The sequence below is a fragment of the Phascolarctos cinereus genome, unplaced genomic scaffold (assembly GCF_003287225.1).
Source record: "Phascolarctos cinereus isolate Bilbo 61053 unplaced genomic scaffold, phaCin_HiC Scaffold_5;HRSCAF=322, whole genome shotgun sequence".
In the NCBI taxonomy this organism is placed as follows: Eukaryota; Metazoa; Chordata; class Mammalia; order Diprotodontia; family Phascolarctidae; genus Phascolarctos; species Phascolarctos cinereus.
Genome location: NW_027555958.1, coordinates 54,969,731 through 54,982,835, shown reverse-complemented (window position 1 = coordinate 54,982,835; position 13,105 = coordinate 54,969,731). Strand labels below are relative to the sequence as shown.

Sequence of the window (13,105 nt, the reverse complement as noted above, 5' to 3'; positions counted from 1 at the left end):
ATCATCTTATAAAGCAGGAAGTAATTCAACCTAAGACCAATCTAAAGAAAGCATAGCAAGATAACCAAATATACAAAGTCATCTCAAGAATATTCAAGGATAAAAACTAGACAAAGACAAAAATAGAAGAAAAATGGACATGCAAAAATTACAAGAAGCTTTTTTCCATCAAGAATAGTAGAATCACATGTGGTGCAGAGTAGTCTGGACAAAAAGCAGCAGCCCACACAAAGATAACTTTAACAAACATTGCTACTTACAAGGGGAAGAGAACAGTTTCTAGCAGGGACAGTCTTCAGCGTGTGAGTGATCTCCATGCCTGCTGTACATTTTCAGCAGTGGACAGTCCACAGGGGTGGTCGGGGACAGTATCCATGCTCTAGCTGAAAGTCTGAGACAAAGCCAATATGACACCAATGAGAGACTTGCCCTATTACATACAGGAGAAGCAAAGTGAAGGTGTTTCCTAAATTACCTAATAAGGAAGGGGTAAATAAGAAGTAGGAAGTAGAGAAATTAACCAATCTAGCAACAGGCTGAAAAGGGTTATTAGCTTTGGTCTACTTGCCTCCTGGGAGGCTTCGGCCATACCAGTCAGACCAGCCTTCACTGGTCAACTACACCACACTTGGACCCCAACATCACAGGCAAGCCTTGAGAAGTAGAAATAGCACTAAAAAATCAAATGCAGGAAAAGCAGCTAAGTTTGGGTCAGATAGAAACAGAGATCTGTGCTGGAGGCAATAAAATGGTGAGGTCATTGAGGGACCAAGTTATAAGGTAGATAAAGAAGGAGAAAATGCCAAAGGTATGGGGGGGGATTCTATAAGTATTGTTACCCCAAAACAGGACAGCTGAAAAAACATCAGCAACCACCAATCTGACTGCTCTCTTTTCTATACAAAATCTTTATGAGAGTCATCTAATCAATCACTAAGAACATTCTAAATGAAGTAATACTAGTGAACAAGTAGGTTTTCCTGTACAATATTCAACAATGTGCCACATCTTTACCACCACCTCAAGTGACTGAAAGGTATGGAAAACATAAGATTCCACTGTGCTTACTGTTTGTCAGGCTGACATATAACACAGAGACTTCTGCTGGTCACAAAGATTCACTACTGTGATAGATGAGATCTCACATATTCCAGGTCACGGAAGGATTCCACATTGATGGAGAGGTCCTTCTTCAGATGATGTTGTACAGATACTACAAAATCTCCTAGAATAGAGATAGCATAGCCCAAAGGAATTTGGCTTGTCCATCCACACAGAAAAGATCAAATGAATAAAAAGTATCTATTGCCCAGATTTTATTATGAATTTACACCCAATTTGAATGTATACCCAATAGAGTTGGGATTAATTTGTGGTCTAATTAAAAACTATAATTCATTGTAATCTTATGCATTTAAAAACATTCTTAAGAGAAAAGAGTCCACAGGCTTCACTGACTGTCAAAGAGGTCCATGAAACAAAAAACTTAAGAAGGCCATCGTTAAGTTAGTGTCAAGGAAGGCAACCCTACTGTTCCTTAAAAGCCTTTAGTCTATGCATGTGTGGTTCTGTTGAAACTGGGTATGTTTAGTCTAATGATCACTTGTGAGAAATATGCTAGCTATCTTCAAGTATATGAAGACCTATCATGCAGACAAGGGTTCTATCTGGCTCCAGAGGGTAGAACCAGGAGTAGTATGTGGAAGCTACAGCTCGGCTTACAGAAATTTCCTAACAAGTAGAGCCATCCTAAAGTGGAAGAGGCTGTCTTGAGTGATGGGCTATTCCTCATTAAAGCTATGCATACTGAGGCTGGATTATCATATGCTGAGTATGTTATGATAGGCATTCCTTTGTGGTAATGGAGTGAAATCAATGACCTCTGAGGCTCCCTTCAATTCTGTGATGTGAAAACATTTCAGCTTTAGATGGTGGCAATGCTCACTGAGCAATCTGAGGCTTTGGGAAAAAGAAGTCTCTGTCCTAATTTATAGGGCCAACTTCTGATTATTCAAGACTCATCGTTTTTATATATAGTCAGCTAACAACTACCTAAGTACCTATATAAGTATATACTATAAGTACTTTAGGTTACCACTTACTCCTCTTATCTCCAATCTATTCCTCATCCCACTGAGAGACTCATCATCTTTATGTATAGATCTAGTCACTTTTTTCAAAATCTGATTCAAAGAGTAAACCCACCAAAAAAAATCTTCCTTAATACCACTAAACTCAAATCATGCCTTTGTTCTATATTAAGAGACTTGGGCTCTGACTTCTGGTTCAGCTATAAACTGTCTGTGTGAATTTAAGTCACCTAACATGGCCACTTTCATCTGTAAAATCAAAGCATTATACTACTAGATGGTCTTTCACGTCCCTCCCTGTTATAACATTCTGTTACTCTTTATCACACTAGAAATTAGAATCCTGAGACAGGTGTGTAAAATCAAGGTAAACCAAAATCCCTCCATTCCTTCCCATTGTATATTTTTGGCCAATATCTTTCTACACATCTGCCATAATTACCCAGTGCACTTAAGGCCAGATCAAAGATACCAATCTTCCTGCTCTGAAAGTCCCTCTTATCTCCCCTAAATCTGTGAGTATTCTACCTCCTTTTCAGTTAGGAACATCCTTAATATTCTTTTATGCTACTTCTTGTGCAAAAGTTATGGTTGTATATGACACAGCTTACCCCTACCATGTGTCTGTTCAATGCCCTCTAGTTTATGATTTTGATTCTTCTGAGAAAACTGTACTCCATGTTTTGAAGCCATACAACATTAAGAGGAGAATGCTGGTATTAACAAGATGGCTTCTGCAACAGGGTCAGATCAAAGAGCTATGCAGTTTTCTAATTGTGATCCAGCCTGAGTTCCTTCTCCTCTACAATTTTGGGCCTAGGGGGCTATCAGCAATGCTCGTCCAAGAGAGCTATACATACCCACACGAATACATATGGTATTGGACTAAGAATTTCAAAATATGGCTTTAGATTACACAATTTTGTAGGCAAATACACTGTAAATGTATTTAATTATTCCCTAATTGCTCCCTATGCTATCCCAAATAGTTGAATTTTAAATCCCTAAAGGACAAGAATTGCTTTTGTTTCCAGCTTACTATGTATATTTAAATTCAACAACAGATTTTAAAAAAATTAAACACCTACTCTATGCAAAGTACTGTGCTACCACCTGGTAAAGATACAGACAAATGAGGAAGTAGTTCCTTGTTCTTAGCTTACAAACTAGCAAATAACTCACATTTAAACATTCCCAACAATCCTTTCTCACAGCAATCCTATTGGATAGGCCATACAATTATATTACTCCCATTTTATAGATGGGGAAAATTGAGGCTCTAAAATGTTAAATGACTTGACCATAGTCACAATGCAAATCTCCAGACTACAAGTTCAGCCCTTTGTCTACTATGCAACACACCCTACTGCCTCTCAGAAAGTAAAATGGGTACAGGAAACCAAAAGCTAGAAAATAAGAGCATAACCTAAAAAATTTCAGGAAGATCTGAAACCTGGGAGTGAAGAGAAAAATGAAAAAAAGTAGTTTATGGGTTTTCTTTCTTTCTTTTTTCTGTGAGGCAACTGAGGTTAAACGAGTCACAGAGCTAGGTAGTGAGTGTTATGTGTCTAAGGCCGAATTTGAGTTCAGGTCCTCCTGACTCCAGAGTCACTGCTCCATCAACAGCACCACCTAGCTGCCCCAAGTTGATGCTTTTTGAAAAACATTCTTTATATTTACCACATAATCTTGTTAGAGCTGGCACACAAAAATGTATCATTTACTACTTGCTTTGCTTGCAATATTATAATTTCTGGTACGCTAAATTGAAATTTATAGTTTGCAAAATAATAAGCACAGATATATGCAACTATAAAGGTGGTCACAATTTGAGGAATCCTATTTTGTACCAGCTTATAAGCAGCAAGTAAAACATGAACAGAAGAAACCATCAACATCATAAGGAAAGTCTCATTTTCTGGAAATCCATTAGTATCAAAAAGACAGAGAAAGTACTTTGAGGAATAAAGCTGAGGGAAAAAATAAACTGTAACTTTTGTGACATGAACTTTTGTCTCATTTTCTCATTTATTATGAATAATTTCTGCTTCTTATGGTATATTTTTGACATCCTATATTTCTGAAAACTGAAGGCCTGCCTGGATTGAATTAATGTCTCTATCCTTTCACTTGTTAGTTTACTGTTTACATTGCTGTATTTCTAAAGACGTAATTATATTTCTTTTCTCCTTGGGTTGCCTATTAAAAAAAAACCAAGACATTAATATACATCTACAGTTTCACCAAATAAGTTTCACCTAAAAAGCCTTCCTTAGGAAAGAAGAACAGTAAAGCTTTATTTTGAGTGACTTGAGGGAATAAATACATACTTATGAAATATTAAGGAAAATGCTTGGCTTCCATTAATGCTGACACACTCTCTCTCCTACCCAGATAAATAATTATCATTTCTTTACTTCAGGGCTTCCAGAGGCCCATGATTTCACTGGCATGGCTACTTACCACTTTCCTCTTCACATTCAGACTAAAGGCCCTCTACACTTTAGTAGTCATCTTTCACAAGTTTCTGTGGCCAAAAAATGAACCACCTTGGGGGGTGGGGGGGTGGGTTTGCAGTCTTTTGTGGTAACAAATGTCTCCCAACAGCCAGGATGGCCCTCAAAGACAGATACACAATTAGTCACCAGACCTGTACTTGGCCACCTTTCTAGCCAGAGCTACCTTCATTTCTCCGACAAAGGTTCATTAGTATTTTTCATATCATTTGCTTTTAAAAGGCAGATTCATAAGTCATCCACCACATAAATCAATGACCAATGGATATTTGCATAACAAACTTATACCACCCCCATATATGGACACAGCAAGTCAGACTCTTCTGTACTGCATCATAGCCTGGAGCTAACTTCACACAGAAAAGAGAAAAAGATAGAAGGAGCTAGTGGAAGAGCTGAATGGATTTTAGTGAAGCAGAAAAGGGAATAAGGTAAAATACTGGCTGTTACACTTTGCCTCCATTAGTTATTAGAATGCTAGGGGATCACAGTCTGTGAGGGATCAAGTCTACTTTTGAAAATGCTCCAGAAAAAGACCCATGTTCAGGCCCCTGTAATGCTTATGTTTCTCCTTAGGACCCTATAGGCCCCCAAAAGGTAGTTAAAAATCAGTGATAAAAAAAAACCCACCCCCACCTTACATTTTGCATATCCTTTAAGCATTTCAAGCTTTCAAAGACCAAGTGACTTCAAATGTTCACATACTCAAAACAGATTAAACTAAAAACAAGAGTTTTAATGGAACTATTACACTAAGGCATATTGATTTCTAGGAGCTCACAGGGAGAGCTCTGCATGCTAAAAGGCAGCTAATATTTTCTGAATTAATATATTTGGTAACTGAATCAAGATCTAGTTAAGAAAGGCAATTTTTAAAGAGAAGTCAGGGATGGGATCTATTTTCTCATATGTAAAATCAAGGATTTGGACTCTGAATTTAGTTTTTTCAAGACCGAGAAATTCCATGATGATTTTGATTAACATTATAAAGGCAAAAAGAAATGGATATTGCTACCAACAAAAAGCTTGTGTTTTAAAATAATATATAGGATTTATGTAGACTTTAAAATGAGCAAAGCACCTTCATCTTCCCATCTGAGCCTCACAAATCCTAGCAGTGGCTACTATAAGCATTACTATCTCTATTTTAAGATGAGGAAACAAATTCAAAAGCTAAGTAACTTATTGAGGGCCACCCCCACCCACGTGGCAATGGGCAGTGTTAGAATTTGAACCCATCCCTTCCTAATTCCAGTTCAGCACTCAATCCACTATGCCTCCAGAAGGTAATTAGGACATTCTGAATTTTCCTTCTGGCATTTTTGTTGTTGACAAGAATGATGGCGACAAGCTAATTATGGCAAAACCGTAAGTAACTGGATTTTGAAACCTTATCAACCTATATATTGACCTCAAGCTGAGGTTGGGGAGATGGGTAGGTCCCCCTCATAGGGCTTATATTAGCTATACTAAGCCCCATTAGAATACAGAATTTAGAGTCCAGCCCACTATGACTAAATCGCAGCAACAGTTTGACTCCAATCACCATTACTCCAAAACTGTGCTATTAAAATGGTATTATTCCTAAAGCATAAACATCTTGAACAAAAGGCCACGCTGTGTTGCTTTTGGAAATGGTAATTAAGACTGGTGAAAATAAGCACAGAATTATCTCCCAAAGAAAGCAAAGGAAGAATCTACAAAGGTTTCATTTTCATTAGCAAACGCTGTTAACTGGCAGTTTAGGTAAACTATAAAACAGTAACAACTCCCCTGTTAAACTCAACTTCAGCGGCAAATACCTCGCCTCACTACAAGCGCAGTAACAAGCTACAACGTCCAAAAGCTACCATTTCAATAAAGAAAAAGGTTCCATCAAGTCCTGATACAGCCAGGTCCCCATTAAGTGGGCGCACGTATTTAGAAGTTATAGTCACGTAAAATACAGTAGATAAGGCGCTCCTGAGCCCAAATCTGGCCTCAGACACTCACTAGCTGTGTGACCCTGGGTAAATCCCTTAACCCTGTCTGCCTCAGTTTCCCCATCTGTAAAATGAGCCGGAGAAGGAAATGCAAACCGCTCCAGCATCTTTGCCAAGAAAACCCCAAGTAGGGCCAAGAGGAGTAGGACAACAGCGGTAACCGGTTCCTGCCCAAGAGAAATACGCCGTGCAAACGGCAATAACGCAACCGCGTCTAAAGAGTTCTCGTCCACACTCATCGGGACCCGGTTGTAACTGTGCAGAGATTGCAAACTCCCATCAGCTTCGGCGGTGCTGCACAGTCTAGCAGTAACCATTCGGTCACTTTAAAATCCCTTCCCCGGATGGCTCGGAAGTAGCGTTCCTGTGACGCGCAAAGATGCCCAGCTCTGGCGTCAGATCTACCCTGTGCCATTCATTCCCCGAGCGACCGTGGGCGAGCCACTTCACTTTGCTCAGCGTCAAAGGGCGCCTACCTCCCCCGTGCCCTCCAGCTCCCGGTCTGTACAGCCCCGCGCTCACGAGGCGCAATGACAAAGAGCCTCCGTGGGGGGTCCCGGGCACCGGCCTGGATCAGCCCGCCTCGGTGCCGAACAAAGCCTCCTCCCTGCCTACGTTGGGCCAGGGAATGCCAGAGCCCAGGGCGGGCGCCACGTGGGGAAGGCCCGCGCGGGGCTGGCCCCCAATTCTGTCTGGAGGGCCTGGGGGAATGAGCGCCATCCCGCCTTCCTTTAGCACCCATTTCCAAGACTCTTTCCCTTGTCCCGGGGGCACTGACTTCTCCACGGCCGCACCGCCGCAGAGCCCCCCGCCGCTCCACAGGTGCCCGTCCACCCCGCATCCCCACGCGGAGCTCAACCCTTTGTGCTGGCGCGCGCGGGCGGGCGCACACCTCCCCGGCTTCCCCCCCGCCCCCCGAGAGCAGCAGCGCGATCGGCTCCTCGCGCCTCCCCCCCCCGCCCGCTCCGAGCGAAGCCAAGGCGCGCTCCCGAGGCGGCCGTTACCCGACTAACCGTTATGTGCCCGGATCCGGAGAGAGGGCGGGCGTGGGTGTGAGGGGAGGGCTCGCGCTCCGCTGGGCCCCGGCTCCAGGCTCGACTCACGTCACTCGCTCGCTCCGTCCTTCCCCAAGCGGCAGCAGCGGTAGCAGCAGCCCCGAGCGCCCGGCGCCCCGTGCCCTTCAAAGAACCCGCACAGCTCTGCCCGCCGAAGCTATCGCCCCTGCCTTATAATGTGCCCGGGGCGGGAGCATGCGCACAGGGGGCGGAGCTTCCCCCGGCCGCCCCGCCCGCCGCCCCCCAACACACACACCTCCGCACCCCCGCCCAGGCCAGCTCACAAGTCCACACTCACACGCATCTCCCCACGGTCCTGCCACGTGATCCCGGCTGGGCTTCCCGTCACCTCCGCCCCCACGCGCGGGGCCTCCTCCGCGGCGGGACAGAGGAGCCTGGGGAGAAAGCCCCAGCTCGCAATCCGCCTCTGCTCGGGGTGTGCTGGGCGTAGCTGCTTAACCCCTCCTCCCAGCTTGAAGTCGCTTAATGCTTGCAGTCCCCATGGAGCATCGCACCAAAGGAAGAGTTTGCACGGGTGGATGTTCCGAGAAGGAGCATTGCGGGGGAATCCCCGAGGAGGATGGACCGTGGACCCCGTGGGCCGGGTGGACCGGCGGGCTCTGCAGGACAATCCACAATCAGTAAGCGCCAACGGCGAGCCTGGCTCGTGCTCACAGCCCTGCGTTACAAAGGAAAGCAAAGGAACAGCCCCTGCCCTCGGGAAGCTTGCCTTTTAACTGGAAACAGCTGCGTCTAAATAGGTACATATCAGATAGCGGAGCTGTTGTCCGTTCTTCCTGACCCCATTTGGGGTCTTCTTGGCAAAGACACCGGAGTAGTTTACCATTTCCTTCCCAGCTCATTTTTACAGACGAGGAAACTGAGGCAAACAAGGTTAAGGGACTTGCCCAGGGTCACACAGCTAGTGTCTGAGGTCGGATTTGAACCAAAGTCTTCCTGACTCCAGGCCGGTTCTAGCTAGGTCCACCTAGTTGCCCTAGTAGAAGGAAAGTCATCTGAAAGGAGAAAACACTAGCATTTGAGGGTACATGAGAACGTTCGCCCGAAGAATGGGGGGCTTGGACCGAGTTTGGAAGGATGCCAGGGAAAGGAGTCTGGAAAGACGCCCAGGGAAAAAGCATTCCAGGCATGGGGGGAGGGGGACAGGCAGTGCAAAATTCTGGAGACGGGAGATGGACTGACCTCAGTGAGTGAGGAGCAGAATGTGTGGCGTCTTCCTGGAGCACAGAGTTTCTGGACGGAGCAAAATATAAGAATGCTGGAAAGATCCACGTTGTGAAGGTTTTATTTTCTGATCCTGGAGGCAGTTGGGGATCACTGGAGTTTAGTGAATGGGGGGCATAGAGAGTATAACATGATTAGGAAAATCATTTTGGCACCTAAATTTGGGGAGTGATTTGATTCGGACCAATTCGAAGGTTATTTCAGTAGTCCAGAAGGGATGTGATAAGTGGCTGAACCAGGGCGGCGGCTATGTGAGTGAAGAGAAGGAGATGTATAGGAGGGATGTTGTAAAGGTAGAAACGGTAAGATTTGGCAACTGATTGGATATGAGGGATGAGTGGGAAGGAAGAGGAAAGGATGCCACTGGGGTTGGAAACCTGGGTGCCCTGGAAAGTAGGCTGATGTGAATTTGGCAGAAGAGAGAATTTCGGGAAAAAGATAATGAGTTGTGTTTTGGATAGGTTGGGTTGAAGGTGACTACAAGACATCTCGTTCAAAAAGTCCAAAAAGCACTTGATTTGAGATTTGAGAGACTTGATCTCAGGAGAGAGACAAGGGTTTTGCGTAAATCTGTGAGTCTCCATGGAGATGACAGTTGAACCGATAGGAGCTGAGGAGGTGACTGAGTGAGCAATAGTTCTTTAACTCGGGGCCCCTTCTCAGAATAATATTTTTAAATGCACAAAATAAAATACCTAGGATTACAAAGGAAATGGATTACATTGAAATATGGTTATTCACATGTATAATATATGTATACATATATATTTTAAAACACACAAATTTACAGACCCCAAGAACACCTGGTAGAGAAGGAAAAAGAAAAGTACTAAGACAGAGCTTTGGAGGGACACCATAGCCATGAGATGTGATATAAATGGAGAGTCAATAGAACCACCACACCTCCAGAGACATCCGTCTCCTTGTGGAAGTTTGAGACCGGTAAGTGTTTCGTCACCAGCCCCAGGACTTCATCAAAACTGAATGAGTTAATGAATAAATGAATAAAAAAGCATTTACTGTGTGTCAAGCTCTGTGCTAAGTGCTGGGGTTACAAAGAGTCACCAGTTCTCCAGAGAAGAGAAAGTCCTGCTGCGCCGAAGCTGAAAAGGCCTGGAAATTCTCAAGGTTCCAAAATCCTTAGGTTACATAAGTAAGTCCAAAGACAGTGCCAGGAGACTTCAGAGAGGTGGTGGTCCTTTATCTCCATTTGAGAATTGTGGACTCCCATCCCAGTCAATCCCTGCAAACAATTGAGCAGCCTGGTCTAAGGCAGAGGGCAAAGAGAGAAGGGCCCCTAGTGGCTGCTCGAATGAATTCTGGGATTGCAGGAGGAGACAGGGAGAAAAGGTGAGTGGTTGTTGGTGGTGGTGAATCCTCTTGCCTCCCTTGGTCTCTGATAGGCCAATTATGTAGTGCTGAGTGTGGAGGAGGCATCATCTCCACAAAAGGGCAGACCTGGGAGAGCATGTTTCCTTTTTTAAAAACATTTATTTATTTATTTTTAGTTTTCAACATTCACTTCCACAAGATTTTGAGTTCCAAATTTTCTCCCTGTCTCTCCCTTCCCCTCACCCCTAGATGGTGTGCACTTTGAATATCCCTTCCCCTAATCTGCCCTGCCTTCTATCACCCCCCCCTTCTCTTATCCCCTTCTGCTTCTGTTTTCCCATAGGGCAGGATAGATTTCTATACCCCATTGCCTGTATATTTTATTTCCCAGTTGCATGTAAAAACAATTTTTAACATTTGTTTTTACAACTTTGGGTTCCAAATTTCTCTCCCTTCTTCCCTCCACACTCACCTCCATTGAGAAAGCAAGTAACTGTATACAGGTTATACATGTGTAGTCATGCAGAACGCTTCCATAATAGTCATGTTGCGAAAAACTAACTATATTTGTCTTCATCCTGTCCCCACCCCCATTTATTTTATTCTCTCCTTTGACCCTGTCCTTCCTCAAAAGTGTTTGCTTCTGATTACCCCTCCCCCAATCTGTCTTCCCTTCTGTCATCCCCTCCTCTCTTATCCCCTTCCTCCCTATTTTCCTGTAGGGTAAGATAGATTTCCATACCCAATGGAGTGTGTATGTTATTCCCTCCTTAAGCCAAATCTGATTAGAGTAAGATTCACTTATTTCCTCTCACCTTCCCCCACTTCCCGTCCATTGTCAAAGCCTTTTCTTGTCTGTTTTATGTAAGATAACTTACTCCATCCTTTCCCTTTCTCCTTCTCCCAGTATAACCTTCTCTCCTTGACCTATACTATGTGAAGCCAATCATTATAGTCGCTGCTAAGATGTACTCCACCAAGCCCACATACGTGAGAAACCTTTCCAGCAGATTGCCACGGAAGTAAGCACCTACATAGGAAGATTAGCTCCACCCCAGCCTCTGCCACCTTCATGCCCATCTCTGGCCGGCCACAGTGTGCAAGGGCAATGCCGGTGGACATCATTTGATAGAAGCCCTGGACCCTATCGTTCCTCCATCAAATTATCTCCAGTTGCCTCTGTAGGATGCCTCCCAGAGCAGAGGTACTACCACTGTGCCAGTTGGCAGGGTGAAGACTGGTTTCTTGAAGACAGGCATGATAATAACCTTCACTGCCAGAAATGCTACCATAGAGTCAGGTCTGGGTAGATGAGCCATGAGGCTTTTTCTGGAGGAAAAATAACCTGGTCATCAGGATGTGCTGCTTGACCAAATTACCACCCATTCCACTGCAGACTAAATAATAAAAGCCGTAGACTGAGCAACAAAATCTGACTCGACTATCTCCATCCCCCTTGGCTGAATATACAAAACCCTGCTGCACCAGACCCTTCCAATACTGTACTCAACCCACAGCTAGAGAACTCCCTGCCTAACTTTTCTGTGGGGACAGTCTGTGCCCTATGAGTCCATTCAAATGCTGCAGAACGCTGCTGGTCACAAGCGGTATCCTGTCAGTTTGGCCACTCTCTCTGTTTGACCTTCAGCCATGTGATCTGACCAGTGGGTGAGATGCTTCCTGGGCTCTCAAGGAGCTCGGGGTTCAGAAATTCTTCAACACAGCAAACGTGGATTTTAAGGTGAAGATCTTGTCGGCAGAGTAAAGTAACTAGAGACATTAGAAATGATGGAAAACCCCAGTAGAGGCCTGCAGTTCTGTGGTGCAGATGATCATTTCACCCAGCCAGGCCAGGTCCAGGCTGTCTACTGTCCGGTGGTGCTGGTGTCCAGTCAGGGGTTCTTGGCCCTGGAGTGTTTGCCATTTCCTCCCCCATTGGATTGGGGCAAGCACAGGTTAAGGGATTTTCCCAGAGTTACACAGGTGGCGAATGTCTGAGGCTGGATTTGAATTTGGCTCTTCCTGACTCCAGGCCCCATGCTGTATCAACCTAGCCACCTACCTGCCTCTTCTCGCCATTGTTAGATTACCGTATGGCTCACCTCTTGTTCAGATTTGCTGAGTGGTAAAAGATTGACTCGAACCTTGGCAAGCTGGAGAACAATCCCCAAGGCCACAAAGTCTGGGGATGCTGGCATTGTGCAGATGCTTTTTGACTGACCCATGAGTGTCAAAAGTTTCTCCCAGAACCCAAGTGAAGGTCATTTCACAATGAGGCAGAGAGTGGCTGTTGTGACCACATCAGGGAAGAAAAAAAGTACCAGCTTCCAGCAAAGGCCAGCGTGAAGGGAACACCACCCTACTCGATGATTGTTTTGTGGGTCTGCCCAGATTCTGCCAGACCCGCATGTGTCTGGTGTTTTCTGTTCATGAATCTTGGACTTTAGTTCCCTCCTTGGGGTCAGAAAAACAGAAAACTTGGGCAGGTGGGAGGCGCAGTGGAGAGTGCTGGACCTGGGGTCAGGAAGACCTGAGTTCAAATCCAGCCTTAGACACTAGCTGTGTGTCTGACTCCAGGGGAAATCACTTGACTTTCCCAGGCACGGTTTATTCATCTTTAAAATGTATATCAGTACAATAATAGCACCTCTCTCATAAGGTTGTTATGGGGCTCAAATGAGGTATTTGTAAAGGCCTTTGCAAACTATAAAGTGCTGTATGAATGCTAGCTATTACTATTAGATCATTGGGTTCGTTTTGAATAAATTAAAAGTTTAAAATCTAAAACAAAAAAAAGGCAGAAGAATTTGGACATGATGTGTTAAGTCATTTTTTGGTTAGAACATGTGATTTCATCAGTGTTGGGAGCTTCAGATATAGAGGTA

General features: G+C 44.5%; 1 protein-coding gene and 1 long non-coding RNA gene across 5 annotated transcripts in view; one reads left to right on the top strand and one right to left on the bottom strand.

The window, feature by feature from the left end:
- SLC16A1 (solute carrier family 16 member 1) overlaps positions 1 to 8,029 on the bottom strand; it is a 35,185-nt gene extending 27,156 nt beyond the window's left edge. Inside the window, exons 1-2 of one of the 4 annotated variants that reach the window (XM_021001972.2) lie at positions 7,602 to 7,785; positions 261 to 391 (exon numbers count right to left, since the gene is read on the bottom strand). The gene's annotated coding sequence lies outside the window, so the exon portion shown is untranslated. Of the gene's footprint in view, positions 1 to 260; positions 392 to 1,068; positions 1,243 to 7,601; positions 7,786 to 7,941 lie in introns of those variants that run through there. The other 3 variants (XM_021001981.2, XM_078154944.1, XM_021001962.2) reach the window with 3 other exon arrangements.
- A 170-nt stretch (positions 8,030 to 8,199) lies between these two features.
- LOC110218957 (uncharacterized) lies at positions 8,200 to 13,041 on the top strand. The gene is made up of 3 exons (XR_013486873.1): positions 8,200 to 8,404; positions 9,679 to 9,830; positions 11,128 to 13,041. It is a non-coding gene; the product is annotated as an uncharacterized LOC110218957 (long non-coding RNA).
- Positions 13,042 to 13,105: the final 64 nt, after the last annotated feature.